Source organism: Mobula hypostoma, chromosome 29 (genome assembly GCF_963921235.1).
Source record: "Mobula hypostoma chromosome 29, sMobHyp1.1, whole genome shotgun sequence".
NCBI lineage: Eukaryota > Metazoa > Chordata > Chondrichthyes > Myliobatiformes > Myliobatidae > Mobula > Mobula hypostoma.
The window spans coordinates 31,275,373-31,300,202 of record NC_086125.1 but is presented as its reverse complement, the minus strand read 5'-3'; positions in this window follow the sequence as shown (position 1 = coordinate 31,300,202).

The following is a 24,830-nucleotide window of genomic DNA, read 5'->3' as shown; positions in this document are numbered from 1 at the left end:
TGGCAATTATTGGCCTGTGAGTTTGATGTCAGTGGTGGGTAAATTGACGGAAAGTATTCTTAGAGATGGTATATATAATTATCTGGATAGGCAGGTTCTGATAAGGAACAGTCAACATGGATTTGTGCGTGGAAGGTCATGTTTGACAAATCTTATTGAATTTTTTGATGATTACTAAGAAAGTTGACAAGGGTAAAGCGGTGGATGTTGTCTATATGGACTTCAGTAAGGCCTTTGACAAGGTTCCACATGGAAGGTTAGTTAGGAAGGTTCAATCATTAGGTATTAGGTATTGAAGGAGTAAAATGGATTCAGCAGTGGCTAGATGGGAGATGCCAGAGAGTAGTATTGGATAACTGTATGTCAGATTGGAGGAAGGTGTGTAGCAGTGTGCCTCAGGGATCTGTACTGGGTCCAGTGTTATTTGTCATACACATTAATGATCTGGATGATGAGGTGGTAAATTGGATTAGTAAGTATGCAAATGATACTAAGATAGGTGGAGTTGTGGATAATGAAGTAGGTTTTCAAAACTTGCAGAAAGATTTAGACCAGTTAGAAGAGTGGGCTGAAAGATGGCAGATGGAGTTTAATGCTGAAAAATGTGAGGTGCTACATTTTGGTAGGACTAATCAAAATAGGACATACATGGTAAATGGTAGGGCATTGAAGAATGCTGTAGAACAGAGGGATCTAGGAATAAATCTTCCGCCGTCTCCGTCTCCGAGTCTACTTCTTCGGCAAGGACTCTTCCACCCCCACCAATGACCCCTTCTCCCGTCTTCAACCCTCCTCTTCTTCATGGACACCCCGCTCTGGTCTTCTGCCTGCTCTGGATCTCTTTATTGCCAACTGCCGACGGGACATCAACCGTCTCGACTTCACCGCACCTTGTCCCCATTCCAACCTCACTCCTTCGGAACGCTCTGCTCTCCACTCCCTCCGCACTAATCCTAACATTATTATTAAACCCGCTGATAAAGGGGGTGCTGTTGTAGTCTGGCGTACTGACCTCTACTTTGCCGAGGCACAGCGACAACTCGCGGATACCTCCTCTTATTTACCCCTCGATCGTGACCCCACTAAGGAGCACCAGGCCATTGTCTCCCACACTATCAACGACTTTATCTCCCATCCACTGCTACCAACCTTATAGTTCCCACACCCCGCACTTCCCGTTTCTACCTCCTACCCAAGATCCACAAACCTGCCTGTCCTGGCCGACCTATTGTCTCAGCTTGCTCCTGCCCCACCGAACTCATTTCTGCATACCTCGACACAGTTTTATCACCCCTTGTTCAATCCCTTCCGACCTATGTTCGTGACACTTCTCATGCTCTTAAACTTTTCGATGATTTTAAGTTCCCTGGCCCCCACCGCTTTATTTTCACCATGGATGTCCAGTCCCTATATACTTCCATCCCCCATCAGGAAGGTCTCAAAGCTCTACGCTTCTTTTTGGATTCCAGACCTAATCAGTTCCCCTCTACCACCACTCTGCTCCGTCTAGCAGAATTAGTCCTTACTCTTAATAATTTCTCCTTTAGCTCCTCTCACTTCCTCCAAACTAAAGGTGTAGCTATGGGCACCCGTATGGGTCCCAGCTATGCCTGCCTTTTTGTTGGGTTTGTGGAACAATCTATGTTCCGTGCTTATTCTGGTATCTGTCCCCCACTTTTCCTTCGCTACATCGACGACTGCATTGGCGCTGCTTCCTGCACGCATGCAGAACTCGTTGACTTTATTAACTTTGCCTCCAACTTTCACCCTGCCCTCAAGTTTACCTGGTCCATTTCCGACACCTCCCTCCCCTTTCTAGATCTTTCTGTCTCTGTCTCTGGAGACAGCTTATCCACTGATGTCTACTATAAGCCTACTGACTCTCACAGCTATCTGGACTATTCCTCTTCTCACCCTGTCTCTTGCAAAAACGCCATCCCCTTCCCGCAATTCCTCCGTCTCCGCCGCATCTGCTCTCAGGATGAGGCTTTTCATTCTAGGACGAGGGAGATGTCTTCATTTTTTAAAGAAAGGGGCTTCCCTTCCTCCACTATCAACTCTGCTCTTAAACGCATCTCCCCCATTTCACGTACATCTGCTCTCACTCCATCCTCCCACCACCCCACGAGGAATAGGGTTCCCCTGGTCCTCACCTACCACCCCACCAGCCTCCGGGTCCAACATATTATTCTCTGTAACTTCCGCCACCTCCAACGGGATCCCACCACTAAGCATATCTTTCCCTCCCCCCCTCTCTCTGCATTCCGCAGGGATCGCTCCCTACACAACTCCCTTGTCCATTCGTCCCCCCCATCCCTCCCCACTGATCTCCCTCCTGGCACTTATCCGTGTAAGCGGAACAAGTGCTACACATGCCCTTACACTTCCTCCCTTACCACCATTCAGGGCCCCAAACAGTCCTTCCAGGTGAGGCATCACTTCACCTGTGAGTCGACTGGGGTGATATACTGCGTCCGGTGCTCCCGATGTGGCCTTTTATATATTGGTGAGACCCGACGCAGACTGGGAGACCGCTTTGCTGAACATCTACACTCTGTCCGCCAGAGAAAGCAGGATCTCCCAGTGGCCACACATTTTAATTCCACATCCCATTCCCATTCTGACATGTCTATCCACGGCCTCCTCTACTGTAAAGATGAAGCCACACTCAGGTTGGAGGAACAACACCTTATATTCCGTATGGGTAGCCTCCAACCTGATGGCATGAACATTGACTTCTCTAACTTCCGCTAGGCCCCACCTCCCCCTCGTACCCCATCTGTTACTCTTTTTTATGCACACATTCTTTCTCTCACTCTCCTTTTTCTCCCTCTGTCCCTCTGAATATACCTCTTGCCCATCCTCTGGGTCACCCCCCCACCCCCCGTCTTTCTTCCCAGACCTCCTGTCCCATGATCCTCTCGTATCCCCTTCTGCCTATCACCTGTCCAGCTCTCGGCTCCATCCCTCCCCCTCCTGTCTTCTCCTATCATTTTGCATCTCCCCCTCCCCCTCCAGCTTTCAAATCCCTTACTCACTCTTCCTTCAGTTAGTCCTGACGAAGGGTCTCGGCCTGAAATGTCGACTGCGCCTCTTCCTATAGATGCTGCCTGGCCTGCTGCGTTCACCAGCAACTTTGATGTGTGTTGCTTTTTTTTATAATGGTGCATAGTTCCTTGAAGGTGGAATCTCATATGAATAGGGTGGTGAAGAAAGCTTTTGGTATGCTGGCCTTTATAAATCAGAGCATTGAGTATAGGAGTTGGGATGTAATGTTGAAATTATATAAGGCATTGGTAAGGCCATATTTGGAGTATTGTGTACAGTTCTGGTCACCAAATTATAGGAAGGGTGTCAATAAAGTTGAGAGTGTACAGAGGAGGTTTACTAAAATGTTGCCTGGGTTTCATCTCCTAAGTTATAGAGAAAGGTTGAACAAGTTGGGTCTTTATTCTTTGGAGCAAAAAAGGTTGATGGGGGACTTGATAGAGGTGTTTAAAATTATGAGGGGGATTGATAAAGTTGACGTAGATAGGCTTTTTCCATTGAGAGTGGGGGAGATTCAAACAAGTGGACATGAGTTGAGAGTTAAAGGACAAAATTTAGGGGTAACATGAGGGGGAACTTCTTTACTCAGAGAGTGGTAGCTGTGTGGAATGAGCTTCCAGCAGAAGTTGTTGAGGCAGGTTCGATGTTGTCATTTAAAGTTAAACTGGATAGATATATGGACAGGAAAGGAATGGAGGGCTATGGGCTGAGTGCAGGTCGGTGGGACTAGGTGAAAGGAAGAGTTTGGCACAGACTAGAAGGGCCGAGATGTTTCTGTGCTGTAAATGTTATATTGTTATATATGGTTATATGGTTATATATATATGCATGAACTGGTTGTGGACAAATTTGACAAGGTCAGTAAGTTGACAGAAAGAGTGACAAAGATGTTGACTGTGTGGAAGTTAGTCTTAGGCTGCAGAGAGAGGCTGAAAGCTGGCGTATGACTCATACAGAGGAATGTTGTTTCATTTGGTGGTATATAGGTGGTGTACAGTTGAATGATAATAAACTGAACTTGAACTTTATTACTTACATCCTTCAAGTACATCAGGAGTAAAAATTTTTACGTTGCGTCTCCATCGAAATGTGCAATGTGCAATTTATAGTAATTTATAATAAATAGTATGTGCACAGGATAGTCAATATAACACAGAAATACAGTTGTGTCAGCATGAATTAAGCAGTCTGATGGCCTGATGGAAGAAGCTGTTCCGGAGCCTGTTGGTCCTGGTTTTAATGCTAAGGTACCATTTCCTGGATAGTAGCAGCTGGAACAGTTTGTGGTTGGGGTGACTCAGATCCCCAATGATCCTCGGGACCTTTTTACACACCTGTCTTTGTAAACGTCCTGAATAGTGGGAAATATACATCTACAGATGTGCTGGTCTGTCCGCACCACTCTCTGCAGAATCCTGCGATTGAAGGAAGTACAGATACAGTGGTGAATCTATGGCACAGGCAGCTGCAGAGTCCAAGATTTTATTTATATGTAAGGAAGAGGTTGATGGATTTTTGATTGGTCAGGGCATGAAGGGATATAAGGAGAAGGCAAGCTATTGGAGCTGAGAGGAGAATTGGATCAGCCATGATGAAATGGTAGAGCAGGCTTGATGGACCTAATGACCTCTGTTCCTTTTTCGAAGTCTTATGGTCTAGTTGTACTTTTGCAAGACTTTTAACAATATTCTGCATGCTTAGCTAATCAAGATGAGATATCATGAGAACCAGTGTGAGCTAGCCAATTGGATAAAATATTGGTTTGGTGGTTGCCTCTCTGTGACTGGTAGAGATCTGCACGGATAGCTGCTGGCTCTGTCATTGTTTGTCATCTATATAAACAATCTTGTTGATAATGTGGTTAACTAGATCAGCAAATTTGCAGATAGCACCAAGATGGGGGTGTAGTGGACAGCAAGGAAGACTATGAGAGCTTGCTGCGCGATCTGAATGAACTGGAAAAATGGGCTGAAAATGAAAGATTGAAATTAATGCAGACAAGTGTGAGGCATTGCACTTCACAATAAGTGTAGGTTTTATACAGTGAATGAGAGGACACTGAGGAGTGCTGTACAACAAAAGGATCTGGGAATACAGGTCCATTATTCATTGAAAGTGGTAGCATAAGTAGAGAATGTCATAAAGAAAGCTTCCTCCACTTTGACCTTCATAAATCAAAGTAATGAGTGCAGGAGATGGGTTGTTATGTTGATGTTGTATAAGACGTTGGTGAAGCCTAATTTGGAGTATTGTGTGCAGTTTTGGTCACCTACCTACAGGAATGATGTAAATAATGTTGAAAGAGTACAGAGAAAATTTACCAGGCCGTTGCTGGGACTAGAGGACCTCAGTCAGAAGGAAAGATTGAATAGGTTAGGACTTTATTCCTTGTAACACAAAAGATTGAGGAGAGATTTGGTAGGAGGTATACAAAATTATGAAGGGTACAGATAGGGTGAAGGAAACAGGCATTTTTCACTGAGGTTCAATGGGATTACAACTAGAGATCAGAGGTTAGGGTTGAAAGGTGAAAAGTTTAAGGGGAACATGAGGGGAAACTTCTTTATTCAGATGAACGTGAGAATGTGAAATGAGCTGCCAGCAGGAGTGGTGCTTGCCATCTCAATTTCAACGCTTAAAATAAGTTTGAATAGGTGCATGATGGTCGTAGTAGAGAGGGCTATGGTCCCTGTGCAGGTTGTTGGGAGTAGGCATTTTAATTAGTTCATCTATGCCAAATGGCAGCAAAGTTTCTGTGACTCTACTGTGGTAGGAGACAAAGGGTGGTAGTGGAGAGTTTGATATTCAGGTTGGAGGTCTGTGACCAGTATGCCACAAGAATCAGTGCTGGGTCCTCCATTGTTTGTCAATTTGGATGTGAATTTAGGTGGCATGATTAGTAAACTTGTGTTTGACACAAAAATTGGTGGTATAATGATGAAGCTTGTCTAAGGTTTTAACAGCACCAAGTTCCACTGGGTAAATGGACAAAAGAATTGGATATAGAATTTAACTCTGACATTTGGAGTAATGTACTTGGGGATGTTAAACCAGGACAGGACTTGCATAATGAATGGCAGGGCCCCATGAATGTGGTAGAAAGTGGCAACAGAGGTAGGTAAGGTGCAGAGAAAAGTTTTGACATGCCTGCCTTCATCAGCTGGGGCACTGATTACAAGTGTTAGGATGTCATGTTACAGCTGCTGAGATGGCATCTGGAGTGCTGTTTGCAGTCCTGGTCACCGCACTACAGGAAAGATGTGATTCAGCTGGAGAGGGTGCAGAAAATATTCAGCAACATGTTGACATGTTGCCCTGACTGGAGGGCTCAAGTTATAAGGAGAGGCTAGATAAGCTGCAATTGTGTTCCATGGAGAAAAGGAGGCTGGGAAGGGACCAGTTTATAATTTCATGAGGGGCATAGAAAGAGTTGCTGGTGGTGGAACCACACCCTACCCCCTCCTCCTGCCACACACACCAGCTTGGGAAAAAAGCCAAAACAAGAGGGCATGTGATAAGGTGAAAAGAGAAACATTTCAAGGCAGGGGGCAAGGAAGTGGTGAGGATGTAGAATGAGCTATCAGATGAAGTGATAGAGGTGGGTAACATTACAGTATTTAACATCTTTTGCTGGTGATTATTTGTTCATATTTCCTTATGGTAAGTGTGCTAGTTTATAGAATAATCCCACTTCGCACTGATAATCTGTGCTCCCCACATAACCATCTCCATCACCCAGATTCTACCATTCCCTCCTCCACACTAAGAGTAATTTACAGAGACCACTTAGCCTATAACTTTGAAGTCTTCAAGAGTGGCCAGAGGTAAAAACAAGTAAACTCAACGCATATAGCGTGATTGAACACTGATCAGGCTATATTTAAATCTCCAAGTCGTATTGAATGTAGGAATGGGTTGAGCAAATGGTCATTGTTAGCCATTGCCAGTCCACTAATATTCCTTGGAATGAAACTGTCCAGTCTATCATGTGTAACTCAATCCTCAACTGTCGGTCTCGACAATGATCCCAGAATAGCATCAGTCCCCTTGTTGATAGAATCAGGTTTATTACACAATATTGTTTTGATGCAAGCAGAACACAGCAAGGGAAGAGGTGCTTCCGTATTTACTTGCTCAAGGTTCTCTTGCATTCTCTCAAACAGTATACAATCTGACTTTTGAATTTCATAATTCAATATCTTCCTTGAATATCTGATTTTGTTTATCTGTTTCTGTGCAAACTCTCAAGAGTTTGGTCTGTCTCATAGCAGTTAATTTATGTAAAATCGATCCCTACCCTAAACTTTCAGGGCAAGCTTTCACTCATTTCTTAACTTGAGCACTTTTTTCTTGGCTCCAAAGATATTGGTCATGTACATATACTCGAAATGCCCACTTATCCATTTATTAACTCTTTTCCATAGACGAACCAGGAAGTTGATTAAGTACACATTAGAAACACTGTCACATTGCTGCAAATGATGTTAACCTTTGATGTGCCACCTGAATGGTTACCATTATTTTACTTCAGATGGACAAACAACATTTTCTTCAATTTCATCTTTACATCTCACACAACCAGCTTGGAGGAAGTTAAAAGTAACACCCCTCCCATGAGTTCAACTGAAGTGCAATCTTCACCCAACTCAGGAACATTACAGCAAAAAACCACATTTCCTCTCTCAGAAGTGACTTGCTAGTGTTCTCCTTTTGTCGCATGCAGGCTCTTTCCTGCTCGCTCACTCATGCTGTCTTGTGCACCCTCTTATTCTTTACTGTGTGTGCTCTTTCATGCACTCTCTCACACTCTTGCCCCGTTGCCTCGCTGAGTGCTGAATAGCCGAATCCTGTCAGCTTTATCAAGTGAGAAAACCACAAGCTGTTCTTCTGTTTCCCAAGACCCACTCTGCTATAATAGCACTTAAACTTTGTCATTAGCTACAGATTACCCAATGGGTCAATGAAGAGAGCAGTCTTATTAGTGCACAAAGAACCGACCATTACATTATCAAAACATAATGCAACAAATTCGTTGAAGGTGTTCCAATTACCTGACAGTAAATTGTGAAGTAAATTTGTATTGGTCATAAACAGAATTGAGTGACATCAGTGTCTGCTGCTTCTTCTCCTACTTCTCAAGATGATTGCCCAAGGCACCCATTCTTCCTCGGCATTTAATTAGTTGCCCGCTTTATCCTTTCAGAGGTATATTTTCTAGATATTAAGGGATTTGGGAGACAAGAAAGTGGCAAATGTTCAGGGGATATTTGTGTGGAGATCTGCATAGGTACGTTCCAATGAGACGGGGAAGTTATGGAAAGTTATGGAAGTACGGAAACCATGGTGTACAAAAGCTGTAATAAATCTAGTCAAGAAGAAAAGAGAAGCTTAGAAAAGTTTCAGAGAGCTAGGTAATGTTAGAGATCTGGAAAATTATAAGGCTAACAGGAAGGAGCGTAAGAAGGAAATTAGGAGAGCCAGAAGGGGCCATGAGAAGGTCTTGGCGGACAGGATTAAGGAAAACCCCAAGGCGTTCTACAAGTATGTGAAGAGCAAGAGGATAAAACATAAAAACATAGAAAATAGGTGCAGGAGTAGGCCATTCGGCCCTTCGAGCCTGCACCGCCATTCAGTATGATTATGCTGATCATCTAACTCAGAACCCTGCACCAACCTTCCCTCCATACCCCCTGATCCCTTTAGCCACAAGAGCCATATCTAACTCCCTCTTAAATATAGCCAATGAACTGGCCTCAACTGTTTCCTGTGGGAGAGAATTCCACAGATTCACTACTCTTTGTGTGAAGAAGTTTTTCCTCACCTCGGTCCTAAAAGGCTTCCCCTTTATCCTCAAACTGTGATCCCTCGTTCTGGACTTCCCCAACATCGGGAACAATCTTCCTGCATCTAGCCTGTCCAATCCCTTTAGGATTTTATACGTTTCAATCAGATCCCCCCTCAATCTTCTAAATTCCAACGAGTATAAGCCTAGTTCATCCAGTCTTTCATCATATGAAAGTCCTGCCATCCCAGGAATCAATCTGGTGAACCTTCTTTATACTCCCTCTCTGGAAAGGATGTCTTTCCTCAGATTAGGGGACCAAAACTGCACACAATACTCCAGGTGTGGTCTCACCAAGGCCTTGTACAACTGCAATAGTACCTCCCTGCTCCTGTACTCGAATCCTCTTGCTATGAGTGCCAGCATACCATTCGCCTTTTTCACCACCTGCTGTACTTGCATGCCCACTTTCAATGACTGGTGTATAATGACACCCAGGTCTTGTTGCACCTCCCCTTTTCCTAATCGACCACCATTCAGATAATAATCTGTTTTCCTGTTTTTGCCACCAAAGTGGATAACTTCACATTTATCCACGTTAAATTTCATCTGCCATGAATTTGCCCACTCACCTAACCTATCCAAGTCACCCTGAATCCTCTTAGCATCCTCCTCACAGCTAACACTGCCGCCCAGCTTTGTGTCATCCGCAAACTTGGAGATGCTGCACTTAATTCCCTCATCCAAGTCATTAATATATATTGTAAATAACTGGGGTCCCAGCACTGAGCCTTGCAGTACCCCACTAGTCACTGCCTGCCATTCTGACGTGAAAGAATAGGACCTATCAAGTGTGACATTGGGAAAGTATCTTACTATGTCATCTTACAAAAGTATCAGGTGATGTGCAAACGGTAGCCTGGACAGTCAAACTAGGATTGGATTTGAATATTGAATGGCAGGACACTGACAAGTGTTGTAGAAAAGAGGGATCTGGGAGTGCAAGTGCAGAATTCACTAAAATTGGCTGCAGAATTGGGCATTAAGCAGAATTAGGCCATTTAACATATAGATTCTGCTCTGCCATTTCATCATGACTGATTTATTTTACATCACAACCCCACTCTCCCCATAGCTTTTAACACCCTGACTAGTCAAGAACCTATCAACCTTCATATAAAATATGAACATTGACTTCGCCTCCACAGCCATTTGTGGCGATGAATTCCATGGATTCATCTCACTATAGCTAAAGAAATTCCTCCTTATCTCTGCTCTAAAGGGATGTCCCTCTATTCTGAGATTGTGCCCTCTGGTCCTAGATGCTCCCCCTACAAGAACCATCCTCTCCACATCCACTCTATTAAAGCCTTTTAATATTCAGTGGGTTCCAATGAGATACCATCTCATTCTTTTAAACTCCAGTGAGTACAGACGCAGAGGCATCAAACACTCAGGCATTAACCTTTTCACAAGATCATTCACATGAACCTCTTCTGGACTCTCTCCAATGCCAATATACCTCTTCTTAGATAAGGGGTTCAAAAATGCTCACTTCATCTGCAGTCTGATCAATGCTTTATAAAACCTCAGCATTAGTTCCTTTCTTTTATATTCTATTCCTTTCAAAACAAATGCTAACATTAGAGCATTAGACATAAGAGCAGAATTAAGCTATTCAGCCCATCAATTCTTCTGTGACAATCCATCATGGTTGATCACGGATCCCACTCAACACCATACACCCACCTTCCTCCTCACCATATCCTCTGATGCCCTGATCGATCAGGAAGCAATCAACTTCCACCATGAATACACCCATGGACTTGGCTGCCACCACAGTCTGTTACAGAGCATTTCACAGATTTATTACTCTCTGGCTAAAAAAAATTCCTCCTTACCTCTGATCTAAAGGATCACCCCTCAGTTTTAAGGCTGTGCCCTCTAGTTCTGGATAAACTCACCACAGGAAACATCCTCTCCACATCCACCCTATTTAGTCCTTTCAACATTTGTTAGATTTCAATGAGATTCCCACGCATTCTTCTAAATTCCAGTGAGTAGAGGCCCGAAGCTGCCAGATGCTCTTCATATGTAAACCCCTTCATTCCAAGAATCATCCTCGTGATACTCCTCTGGAATCTCTCCAGTGACAACATATGGAGCCCAAAACTGTTGACAATATACCAAGTGTGGCCTGACTAGTGTCAGCATTATTTCCCTGCTTTTATGTTGCACTCCCCTTGAAATAAATGCCAACATTGCATTTGCCTTCTTTACCACAGATTCAGCCTGTAAATTTAACCTTCTGGGTGTCTTGCATGAGGACTCCCAAGTCCTTCCGCATCTCTGGTGTTTGAACCTGCTCCCCATTTAGATAATAGTCTGCACTGTTGTTTCTTTTACCAAAATGCATGATCATGTATTTCCCAACACTGTATTCCATCTGTCACTTTTTTGCCCATTCTGCAATTGCATTTGCCTTCCTTACCGCTGACTTAATTTACGTGTTAACCTTTAGGGAATCCAGCATGAGGACTCCAAATTCTCTTTGCACTTCAAATTTTTGAATTTTTTTCCCAGTGTCAAAATTAGTCTATTTTCTGAAGAATAGTAAAGAAGGCACTTAGCACGATGACCTCCATCATTAAGGGCATTTAATTTAGGAGTAGGGACATTTTGATACAATTATGTAAGATATCGGTGAGGCTGCACTTGGAATATTATGTACAGTTTTGGTCACCTGTGATGGGAAAGATATTGTCAAGGGGGAAAGAGTGCAGAAGAGATTTTCAAAGATGCTGCCTGGACTTGAAGTCCTGAGTTGGGAGAGGTCAATGTCACTGGAAATTTATTCCCTGTTTTGCAAGGGGCTATGACAGTCTGCTTCATTCGTACCTTTCAGAACTTAAAGTTCCCATCTCTGCTCAAACTTCAACCTTATGTTTCTAGAAGTTAGATCACTCACAGCAATGTGGACCAAGTTGGAGTAAAGGTGGCGGTATGAGAATGGTCAATCTGGATCTTGTTATTTCTCAGATCACCTAAGGCATTTCTATCATCAAACAAAGTGGTTGACCAGTTGAGAAGTGATTGGTGATCAAGACCTCAAACCAAGGTAGATGTTATCCATACCCTTCTGTATACTTCTCCTTAGAAACATAGAAAACCCACAGCACAATACAGGCCTCGGCCTACAAAGTTGTGCCGAACACGTCCCTACCTTAGAAATTACTAGGCTTACCTATAGCCCTCTATTTTTCTAAGCTCTTAAAAGACCCTGTCGTATCTGCCTCCACCACCGTTGCCAGTAGCCCATTCCACGCACTCATCACACTCTGAGTGAAAAAACTTACCCCTGATATCTCCTCTGTACCTACTCCCCAGCACCTTAAACCTCTGTCCTCTTCTGGGAACCATTTCAGCCCTGGGAAAAAGCTTCTGACTATCCACATGATCGATCAATGCCTCTCATCATCTTATACACCTCTATCAGGTCATCTCTCATACTCCGTCGCTCCAAGGAGAAAAGGCCAAGTTCACTCAGCCTATTCTCATGTGCTCCCCAATCCAGGCAACATCCTTGTAAATCTCCTCTGCATCCTTTCTACTGCTTCCACATCCTTCCTGAAGTGAGGCGACCAGAACTGTGCACAGTACTCCAAATGGGGTCTGACCAGAGTCCTATATCGCTGCAACATTACCTCTCGGCTCCTAAATTCAATTCCGCGATTGACAAAGGCCAATACACCGTACGCCTTCTGAAACACAGAGTCAACCTGCACAGCTGCTTTGAGCGTCCTGTGGACTCGGACCCCAAGACCCCTTTCATCCTCCACACTGCCAAGAGTCTGACCATTAATACTATATTCTCCCATCATATTTGACCTACCAAAATGAACCACTTTACACTTATCTGGGTTGACCTCCATCTGCCACTTCTCAGCCCAGTTTTGCATCCTATCAATGTCCCGCAGTAACCTCTGACAGCCTTCCACACTATCCACAACACCTCCAACCTTTGCGTCATCGGCAAACTTACTAACCCATCCCTCCACTTCCTCACCCAGGTCATTTATAAAAATCACGAAGAATAAGGGTCCCAGAACAGACCCCTGAGGCACTCCACTGGTGACCGACCTCCACGCAGAATATGACCCGTCTACAACCACTCTTTGCCTTCTGTGGGCAAGCCATTTCCTGATCCACAAAGCAATGTCCCCTTGGATCCCATGTCTCCTTACTGTCTCAATAAGCCTTGCATGGGGTACCTTATCAAATGCTTTCCTGAAATCCATATACACTACATCTACTGCTCTTCCTTTATCAATGTGTTTAGTCACATCCTCAAAAAATTCAATTAGGCTCGTAAGGCATGACCTGCCCTTGACAAAAGCCATGCTGACTATTCCTAATCATATTATACCTCTCCAAATCTTCACAAACCCTACCTCTCAGGATCTTCTTCATCAACTTACCAACCACTGAGGTAAGACTCACTGGTCTATAATTTCCTGGGCTTTCTCTATCCCTTTCTTGAATAAAGGAACAACATACGCAACCCTCCAATCCTCCGGAACCTCTTCCATCCCCATTGATGATGCAAAGATCATCGCCAGAGGCTCAGCAATCCCCTCCTTTGCCTCCCACAGTAGCCTGGGGTACATCTCATCTGGTCCCGGTGACTTATCCAACTTGATGCTTTCCAAAAGCTCTAGCCTCTTTCTTAATGCTCAAGCTTTTCAGTCTGCTGCAAGGCATCACTACAATCACCAAGATCCTTTTCCATAGTGAATACTGAAGTAAAGTATTCATTAAGTACCTCTGCTTTTTCCTCCGGTTCAATGTCCCAATGTCATAAAAGAAAGTATTCTTTATTTTGTGTCCAGACATCACATGCTAAGACAGATCCTCAGACATCTTTGGCCATGCTTGACCACCAGTAAAGTCTCTTGACAAACTCTAGGGTATGAGACATTCCTGGATCAGAATCAGAATCAATTTTAATATCACCAGTATGTGTCGTGAAGTTTGTTAACTTAGCAGCAGTTCAATGTAATGTATAATATAGAAGAAAAAAATAAAGAAATAAATTACAGTATAAGTATATTGAATAGATCAAAAATTGTGCAAAAACAGAAAAATATATATTAAAAAGTGAGGAAGTGTTCACAGGTTCAATGTCCATTTAGGAATCAGATGGCAGAGGGAAAGAAGCTGTTCTTAAGTTGCTGAGTGTTTGACTTCAGGCTTCTGTACCTCTTACCCAATGGTAACAATGAAAAAAAGGCATGCCCTGGGTCCTGGGGGTCCTTAATAATGGATGCTGCCTTGAAGACGACCTGGGTACTTTGTAGACTAGTACTCAAGATGGAGCTGACTAAATTTACGACCCTCTGCAGCTTCTTTCGGTCCTGTGCAGTAGCACCCTACCCTCCATACCAGACAGTGATGCAGCCTGTCAGAATGCTCTACGTGGTACATCTATAGAAGTTTTTGAGTGTTTTTTGTTGACATACCAAATATCTTCAAACTCCTAATGAAGTACAGCTGCTGTCTTGCGGTCTGTATAGCTGCATCAATATGTTGGGGCCAGGTTAGGTCCTCAAAGATCTTGACAGCCAGGAACTTGAAACTGCTCCCTCTATGAGGATTGGTATGTGTTCCTTCCTGAAGTCCACAATCAACTCTTTCATCTTACTGACATTGAGTGCAGGGCTGTTGTTGCAACAGCAACAGTTCGTATATCTTGATCCAGTATGCCCTCTCTTCTCTATCTGAGATTCTACCAACAGTGGATGCCAATAATAGCTTCTACCAACAATGGATGCCCACCTAGGTTCGAAGCATGTCCCCATTTGAGCACTTACAAATGATCAGCATTGGAATCAAAGATACATATGGGAGGACCATTATACGGGTCTGCCCCATATTGCCCTTGAGCTCAGCAGATTATCAAATCTATGTTCCAGCGGATGGGCACCACCATTCTGGCACTGAGAATACTTGAAGGGTTCTTCTCCCCATTAGGTGCTTTGAACTGTTGAGAGATTGCGTCTCCTTTTTGACTTTTTGAAACCTGGACAGTAAGTTATAAGGAATAAAGAATAGGGACCAATGTGCTTGCCTGGAATTCAGCCTCTTCATATCCTAGACGTAGGCTAGGTTTTTGTGGTCATTTCACACTACAAATGAATATGATCAAACCTGATCATTTGTAATTACTTAAATGGGGACATGCTTCAAACCTAGGTGGGCATCCATTGTTGGTAGAATCTATTGTTGGCATCCGTTGTTGGTAGAACCTCAGATGGAGACGAAAGGGCGTACAGGAGCAAGATATACCAACTGTTGCAACAACTAATGCTGTTGCAGTGACAGCCCTGCACTCAATGTCAGTAAGATGAAATATCCAAACGTTGCCTCCACTCCTCCAGTGCCAGCTTAAAAGCCAGCAAATCCTGATTCCTGATGTCATAGTTCGTCTCACCAGGAGAAAGACAAAGAAACATAGATAACCTATGTTTTGTGTAGAAGGCACAGGAATGCAGTTTTGGGATCCAAAGCAGTTCATTAAAACAAGATGGTCCCTACTCCCATGTCTGATGCATCGACCTCCACCATGAAAGGTAAGTCTGTGTGCAGTGGAACTGGGATAGGTGCAGATATGAACCTTTGTTTTAACTCTGCCAAAGCTACCTCGGTATCCTAGATTCCATCAGAGGCCTAATAGATTTCTTTGTGAAGTTGCTAAGCAGTGCCTCACTGAACAGAATTTGTGGATGAACCATTTGTAAAAGTTGGCAAAACCTAGAAATTGCAGGAGTTGTTTCATGGAGGTGGTTTACAGCCAATTCCACATATCTGAGGCCTTACTGTGATTGATTTGTTGGTTGCCAATAGATATAACAAACTCGAGGAAGGAGAATATTATTACATGGAATTTGTTGTTCTTGAGTTTGACAAATCATTGATTCTTTAGAAGATGTCGTAGAAACTCTTGAACGTGTTGGACGTGTTCTTGAGTCACCTGGGAGAAAGTAAGGAAATCTTATAGGTCAACGACAACCAAGTGATGTAGTGTCTCCCAGAGCACATCATTGATGAAGGCTTGAAATACTGATGGGGCATCTGTCAACCCAAAAGGCATGACCCGGTATTCGTAGTGACCCAAAGAGGTGTTGAATGCTGTTTTTCATTCATCTCCCTCACGAATGTAGATTAGGTTGTAGGCTCTACGGAGGTCCAATTTGGAAAATATTGTAGCTCCCTAGAGAATCTCAAAGGCAATGTTCATGTTTTAACAGTGATTTTGTTTATCCCCCTATAGTCTATGCAGGGCCTGTGACCACCATCCTTCTTGGTGACAAAGAAAAACCCGACCCCAGCGGAAGATTTAGACAGTTGAAAAAACCTACACGCCACAGCTTCTTGGATGTAGCCCTCCATGGCTTTTCTCTGGAGGCAATAAAGAGTAGAGCCGATCCGAAGGAGGGCAATACCCAGTACCCTGTAGCAGATCGATGGCGTGGTCATGATAAGGTGGTAGAGTGGCGGCCTGTTTCTTGCTGAAGACCTCCTGCAGGTTTGCATGTTCTGGAGGTACTCTAGACAAATCAGATGAACCGAGATTAGAAGTGGAAAGTTCAACAGGTAATTAAGCAGGCATGTTAGAAGTAGTCTCAGAGGTTGTTTCGGAAGTAAACTCAGGAGGTATTTCAATAGGTAACTTGGAAGGTGTCTTATGTGGCTAGAAACTAGAACACATCATAAAAATAAATTATAGTCCAAATCTACAATCTGTGTTGATTAAACTTTGCTCTGGGATCATCCACTGGAGGAGGTGCTGCAAATGGACCCTTGGTATAACCATATAACAATTACAGCATGGAAACAGGCCATCTAGGCCCTTCTAGTCCGTGCCGAACATCTAGTCCCATCTACCTGCACTCAGCCCATAACCCTCCATTCCTTTTCTGTCCATATACCTATTCAATTTTTTTTTTAATGACAAAATTGAACCTACCTTTACCACTTCCACTGGAAGCTCGTTCCACACAGGTCTGAGTAAAGAAGTTCCCCCTCATGTTACCCCTAAACTTTTGCCCCTTAACTCTCAACTCATGACCTCTTGTTTGGATCTCCCCTACTCTCAATGCAAAAAGACTATCCACGTCAACTCTATCTATCCCCCTCATAATTTTGAATACCTCTATCAAATCCCCCCCTCAACCTTCTACGCTCCAAAGTCTTGGTATGACCCTTTTAAATGTATCGTACTTGCCAACTGTTCCTTTGCAGTTAAATAGAGTTGCTCAGTCAACCCAAGCGAGATCCTGTCTAATATCCTCCATTTTAAGAATTTAACCTGAAGAACTGTTCGCTCTGTTCCCGCGATTATTATAAAACTAATAGAATTGTGATCGCTGGACCAGAAATGGTGCCAACAGCCATCTCAATTACCTGGCCCCCTCATCCCCTAACAGGATATCCAGTATTCCTTCTTCCACACATTACATACATATATATAAATTTATCTTCTTTTGCATATTGGTTGTCTGTCAGCCTTCGTTTATGTCTAGTTCTTCAAAAACTCAATTGTATTTCTTTATTTTCCCATAGTTGCCTGCAAGAAAATAAATCTCAATGCAGTATATGGTAACATATACATACTTAGATAACTAATTATGATCATAAATGACTTTCACATGGGTTGTGATTGGTTTTATGTGAAGCCAAAGCCGCCACATAGACCATGCAGCCAATTGACATGTGTCTGTGTGGTTAAGGTCCATGTGACTGCATGTGAACTCCAAATTTCTTCCATACTTGCATCAGATTGAAGCTGGCAATCTGCTTGGAGAACAGCTGTAACCCCTCAGTTCAGAGCTGAGTTACTTTCTGATTGAGTGTGACTCTAAACAGTTCTGCTTTGAAAGCTTTATATATGTTCTATTTTGAGAGACAGGAAAGGTGACATGATTGGCTGTTCCAGGCAATACACAAAATGAAACTTTTGCTGTGAAACCCTACAGATTGGTTTGAGACGGAAATGAAAACAGTAATAACAAATGACTTTACTTAATCTGATCCTTTTGTATCTTCAGAATAACAACACAGGCATTTATGTAGCACTTCTAACATACAGAAACATTTCAAAGTCACAACAGAAACATAGAAACACAGAAAACCCTACAGATTACAGATCCTTAGACCCACAATGCTGTACCAAACATGTACTTACTTTAGAAATTACCTAGGGTTACCCATGGCCCTCTATTTTTCTAAGCTCCATGTACCTATCCAGGAGCCTCTTAAAAGACCCTATTGTATCCGCTTCTATCACAGTCACCAGCAGCCCATTCCATGCACTCACCTTTCTCTGCGTAATAAACTTACCACTGACATCCCGTCTGGAACTCTTTATGGTCTAAAGTTGTTGATCACAACTGTTAGGAAAAAGGATCAAAGAAGTTTTGCTTAAGAAACACATCAGAGTAATAGACTCATAGGAAGCAGGCCTTTTGGCTCATGTAGTCCATACCAAACCATGTAAACTGCCTACTCCCATTGATAGTGGAGGATGAGGCTTTTCATTCTAGGACAAGGGAGATGTCCTCCTTTTTTAAAGAAAGGGGCTTCCCTTCCTCCACTATCAACTCTGCTCTTAAATGCACCTCCCCCATTTCACGTACATCTGCTCTCACTCCATCCTCCCGCCACTCCACTAGGAATAGGATTCCCCTGGTCCTCACCTACAACCCCACCAGCCTCCGGGTCCAACATATTATTCTCCGTAACTTCCGCCACCTCCAACGGGATCCCACCACTAAGCACATCTTTCCATCCCCCCGTCTCTCTGCTTTCCGCAGGGATCGCTCCCTATGCGACTCCCTTGTCCATTCATCCCCCCCATCCTTCCCCACTGATCTCCCTCCTGGCACTTATCCGTGTAAGCGGGACAAGTGTTACACATGCCCTTACACTTCCTCCCTTACCACCATTCAGGGCCCCAAACAGTCCTTCCAGGCGAGGCGACACTTCACCTGTGAGTCGGCTGAGGTGATATACTGCGTCCGGTGCTCCCGATGTGACCTTTTTTATATTGGCGAGACCCGACGCAGACTGGGAGACCGCTTTGCTGAACACCTACGCTCTGTCCGCCAGAGAAAGCAGGATCTCCTAGTGGCCACACATTTTAATTCCACATCCCATTCCCATTCTGACATGTCTATCCATGGCCTCCTCTACTGTAAAGATGAAGCCACACTCAGGTTGGAGGAACAACACCTTATATTTCGTCTGGGTAGCCTCCAACCTGATGGCATGAACATCGACTTCTCTAACTTCCGCTAATGCCCCACCTCCCCCTCGTACCCCATCTGTTATTTATTTTTATACAGACATTCTTTCTCTTACTCTCCTTTTTCTCCCTCTGTCCCTCTGAATATACCCCTTGCCCATCCTCTGGATTCCCCCCGCCTTGTCTTTCTTCCCAGACCTCCTGTCCCATGATCCTCTCGTATCCCTTTCACCTGTCCAGCTCTTGGCTCCATCCCTCCCGCTCCTGTCTTCTCCTATCATTTTGGATCTCCCCCTCCCCCTCCAACTTTCAAATCTCTTACTCACTCTTCCTTCAGTTAGTCCTGACGAAGGGTCTCGGACTGAAATGTCGACAGTACCTCTTCCTAGAGATGCTGCCTGGCCTGCTACGTTCACCAGCAACTTTGATGTGTGTTGCTTGAATTTCCAGCATCTGCAGAATTCCTGTTGTTTGCATAGATAATTCCCTAGGACCTGATAGGGTATTCCCTCGGACCTTGAAGGAGGCTAGTGTTGAAATTGCAGGGGCCCTGGCAGATACATTTAAAATGTCGGTATCTACGGGTGAGGTGCTGGAGGAGTGGAGGATAGCTCATTTTGTTCCATTGTTTAAAAAAGGCTCTAAAAATAATCCGGGAAATTATAGGCTGGTAAGTTTGACGTTGGTAGTAGGTAAATTATTGGAAGGAGTACTAAGAGATAAGATCTACATGTATTTGGATAGACAGGAACTGATTAGGGAGAGTCAACATGGCTTTGTGCGTGGTAGGTCATGTTTAACAAATCTATTACAGTTTTTCGAGGAGGTTACCAGGAGAGTGAATAAAAGGAAGGCAGTGGATGTTGTCTACATCAGGAGTCTCCAACCGTTTTTGGCCCGTGGACCGGTTTAATATTGACAATATTCTTGCGGACCGGCCAACCGCGGTGAGGGGGTGTTCGAGTAGGGTTAAACTCACCTCAACATGCCTTTTACAATTAGGGTTGCCAACTTTCTCACTCCCAAATAAGGGACAAAAGTAGCAGTCAAATCCCGGACACTTTACCCCAGGAAAGACTACCATGACCATGAAGCCTTGCGCGGGCACTTGTGTGCTCATGTGTGACGTGCGCATGCGCGTAGGTGCCGGATTTTTCCCCCCACAAATCGCTTTTGCCTTTATTTTCCCGACTACACTGTACATACATTATTTCTACTTTATATAGGCTGTGTATTTATCATATCATTCCTGCTTTTACTATATGTTAGTGTTATTTATTTTCGGTTTTATGTGTTATTTGGTATGATTTGTTAGGTTATTTTTTGGGCCTGGGAATGCTCAAAAATTTTTCCCATATAAATTAATGGTAATTGCTTCTTCGCTTCACGCCATTTTGTCACAAAAGGTTTCATAGGAACACTCTACCTTAGCAGGGGAAATATGGGTCAAACCAATTTAGCCCAATATACAGGATGTCCCAGTAAATATGGGACAGTTGGCAACCCTATGTTCAAGTTCAACAGTGCGTGACAGGGAATGAGGAAAGGTGCAGCTGACTCACATCGTTTCTTCACGGCCCGGTAGCAAATGCTGGTCTACGTGGACTTCAGTATGGTCTTTAACAAGGTCCCCCATGGAAGGTTAGTTCGGAAGATTCAGTCACCAGGTATACATAGGCAGTAAATTGGATTAGGCATTGGCAAAGTGGAAGAAGCCACAGAGTGGTAGTGGAGGATTGCTTCTCTGAGTGGAGGCCTGTGACTGGTGGTGTGACACAGGGATCAGTGCTGGGTCCCTTGTTATTTGTCATCTATATCATTGATCTGGTTGATAATGTGATAAGTTGGATCAGCAAATTTGCTAATGATACAAACATTGGAGGTGCAGTGGACAGTGAGGAAGGTTTTCAAAGCTTGCAGAGGGATTTGGACCAGCTGGAAAAATGAGCTGAAAAATGGCAGATGGAGTTAAATACAGACAAGTGTGAGGTATTGCATTTTGGAAGGACAAACCAAGGTAGAACATACAGAGTAAATGGTAGGGCACTGAGGAGTGCAGTAGAACAGAGGGATCTGGGAATACAGATACAAAATTCCCTAAAAGTGGCGTCACAGGTAGATAGTTTAGTAAAGAGAGCTTTTGGAACATTGGCCTTTATTAATCAAAGTATTGAGTATAAGAGTTGGAATGTTATGATGAGGTTGTATAAGACACTGGTGAGGCCGAATTTGGAATATTATGTGCAGTTTTGGTCACCAAATTACAGGAAGGGTATAAATAAGGTTGAAAGAGTGCAGAGAAGGTTTACAAGGATGTTGCCGGGACTTGAGAAACTGAGTTACAGAGAAAGGTTGAATAGGTTAGGACTTTATTCCCCCGAGCGTAGAAGAATGAGGGGAGATTTGATAGAGGTATATAAAATTATGATGGGTATAGATAGAGTGAGTGTAAGCAGGCTTTTTCCCATGAAGCTAGGGGAGGAAAAAACCAGAGGATATGGGTTAAGGGTGAAGGGAGAAAAGTTTAAAGGGAACATTGGGGGGCTTCTTCACACAAAGAGTGGTGGGAGTGTGTGAATGAGCTGCCAGATGAAGTGGTAAATGCGGGCTCACTTTTAACATTTAAGAAAAACTTGGACAGGTACCGGGATGAGAGGTGTATGGAAGGACATGGTCCAGATGCAGGTCAGTGGGATGAGGCAGAAAAATGGTTTGGCACAGCCAAGAAGGGCCAAAAGGTCTGTTTCTGTGTTGTAATGTTCTATGGTTCTATGGTTGGTCCTAACGAAGTTCAACACCTTACACATGTCTTCATTAAATTCCATCTGCCATTTTGCAGCCCATTTTTCCAGCTGATCCACATCCCTCTGCAAGCCATGATAGCCTTCCTCACTGTTCACTACACCACCAATCTTGGTGTCATCCACAAATTTACTGATCCAGTTAACAACATTATCATCCAGATCATTGATATTGATGACAAACAACATGGGCTCTGCACCAATGCCCGTGGCACTCCACTAGTCACAGGCCTTCAGTCAGAGAGGCAACCATCTACTTCCACTCTCTGGCTTCTCCCACAAAGCCCATGTTTAATCCAGTTTACTACTTGATCTTGAATATTGAACAACGAATCTACTTGACCAACCTCCCATGTGTGACCTTGTCAAATATCTTGCTTAAGTCCAGGTAGATAACATCCACTGCCTTGCCTTCATCCACTTTCCTGGTAACTTCCTCAAAAATTCTATAAGGTTGGTTAGACATGACCTACCAGGCATGAAGGCTTTATCAGTCCATGTCTATTCAAATACTTATATATCCAGTCCATTGGAATACCTTCCAATAACTTATGAAAACAGGTTGAGTGAACTCGACCTTTTCTCCTTGGAGCGACTGAGGATGAGAGGTGACCTGATAGAGGTGTATAAGATAATGAGAGGCATTGATCCTGTGAATAGTCAGAGGCTTTTTCCCGGGGCTGAAATAGCTGCCACAAGTGGGAAGAGGTTTAAGGTGCTTGGGAGGAGATGTCAGGGGTAAGTTTTTTTATGCAGAGAGTGGTGAGTGCGTGGAATGAGCTGCTGGCAACGGTGGTGGGGGCGGATATGATAGGGTCTTTTAAGAGACTTTTGGATAGGTACATAGAGCTTAGAAAAATAGAGGGCTATGGGTAACCTTAGTAATTTCTAAGGTAGGGACATGTTCGGCACAACTTTGTGAGCTGAAGGGCCTGTATTGTGCTGTAGGTTTTGTAGGTTTTCTATGTTTCTATGTTTCTAACTTTCCCACAATTGATATCAGACTCACAACTGGTTGATGTTTAGAGGCTTTTGTAAACATTGGCTTTCCTGCAATCCTCCGATACCTCTCCATCACTAAAGATGATTTAAATTTCTCTGCTACAGCCTGGCAATTTCTCCATACCTCCCTTGGGTTTGAGGAAGACCTTGTCAGACCCTGGGAATTTATCCACACTGATTTGCCTCAGGACAGCAAACACTTCCTCCTCTGTAATCTATAAAGGATCCATGAAGTTGATGCCATTTTGCCTCACTTCTGTAGACTCTGTGTCAGTCTCCTGAATAAATATGAATGCAAAAAAAATTTAAGATCTCCCCTATCTCTTTTGGCTCCACTCATGGATAACCATTCTGATCTTCCAGAGGACCAATTTTGCCCACTGCAATCTTTTGCTCTTAACATATCTGTAGAATCCCTTAGGATTCTCCTTCAACTTGTCTGGTAGGGCAACTTCATGGCTTCTTTCAGCCAAAATAGCATAAGACTATAAGATATAGCAGCAGAAGTAGGCTATTCAGCCCATCAAGTTTGCTCTGCCATTCAATCATAGGCTGATCCAATTCTTCCAGTCATCCCCACTCCCCTGCTTTCACCCTATTCCCTTTGATGCCCTGGCTAATCAAGAACCTATCTATCTCTGCCTTAAATACACCCAATGACTTGGCCTCCAGAGCCACTCGTGCCCTCCTGGTTTCTTTCTTAAGTCTTCTCTTGCATCTCTTAAGCAGCTGATTTGTTCCTTCTTGCCAATACACCTCCACTTTTTTTCTTAACCAGGGCCTCACCAAAGTTCCCTACACTCATTATCTTTACCTTTTATTCTGACAGGCAACTACAAGCTTTATACTCTTAAAATCTCACTTTTTCAGGTCTCTCTCTTACCAAGTACACCTTTGCCAGAAAACGGCCTGTCCCAATCCGCATTTACGAGATTATTTCCCTTACCATCAAATTCAGATAAATTCTCCATTTCAAATTTTCAACCCACGAACCAAACCTATCTTTTTGCATATTTACATTGCAACTAATGACATTGCGATCACTGGTTGCAAAGTGTTCCCTTACACAAACTTTTGTCACCTGCCCGGTCTAGTAACATATCAAGTATTGCACACTCTATGTACTGATTAAGGAAACCTTCCTGAACACATTTGACAACTTCAATCCCATCTAGTCCTTTTACAGTATGGGAGTCACAGTCAATATGTGGACAGTTAAAGTCACCTACTGTAACAATCTTATGTTTCTTGCTGTGATCTCTTTACAAATTTGTTCCTTTAAATCCTTTGGACTATTGGCTGGTCTGTAATATAGCCCCATTAACATGGTCATACATTTCTTATTTCTCAGTTCCACCCATATCACCTCACTGGAAGAGTTCTAGAAGAGTTCTCCAGTCTGTCCTGACTGAGCACTACTGTGACATTTTCCCTGACTAGTATCATCATCCCTTCTCATTTAATCCTCCCCGCCCTGTCGCATCCAAAACAATGGAGCCCCGGAATATTGAGCTGCCAGTCCTGCCCCTCCTGCAATCAAGTCTCACTAATGGATACATTGTCACAATTCCAGGTGTTGATCCATGCCCTGAACTCATCCGCCTTTCCTGGAATGCTTCTCGTATTGAAATATATGCAGCTCAGCGTTTAGCATCATTATGCCTACAGTCCTGATCAAAAAGCTACAGAACCTGGGCCTCTGTACCTCCCTCAGTGACTAGACCTATGACTTCTTAACCAGAAGACCACAATCTGTGTGGATTGGTAATAATATATTCTCCTCGCTGACGATAAACCCTGGTGCACCTCAGAGATGTGTACTGCTCTACTCTTTATACTCATGACTGCGTGGCTAGGCATAACTCAAATGCCATTTATAAATTTGCTGATAATA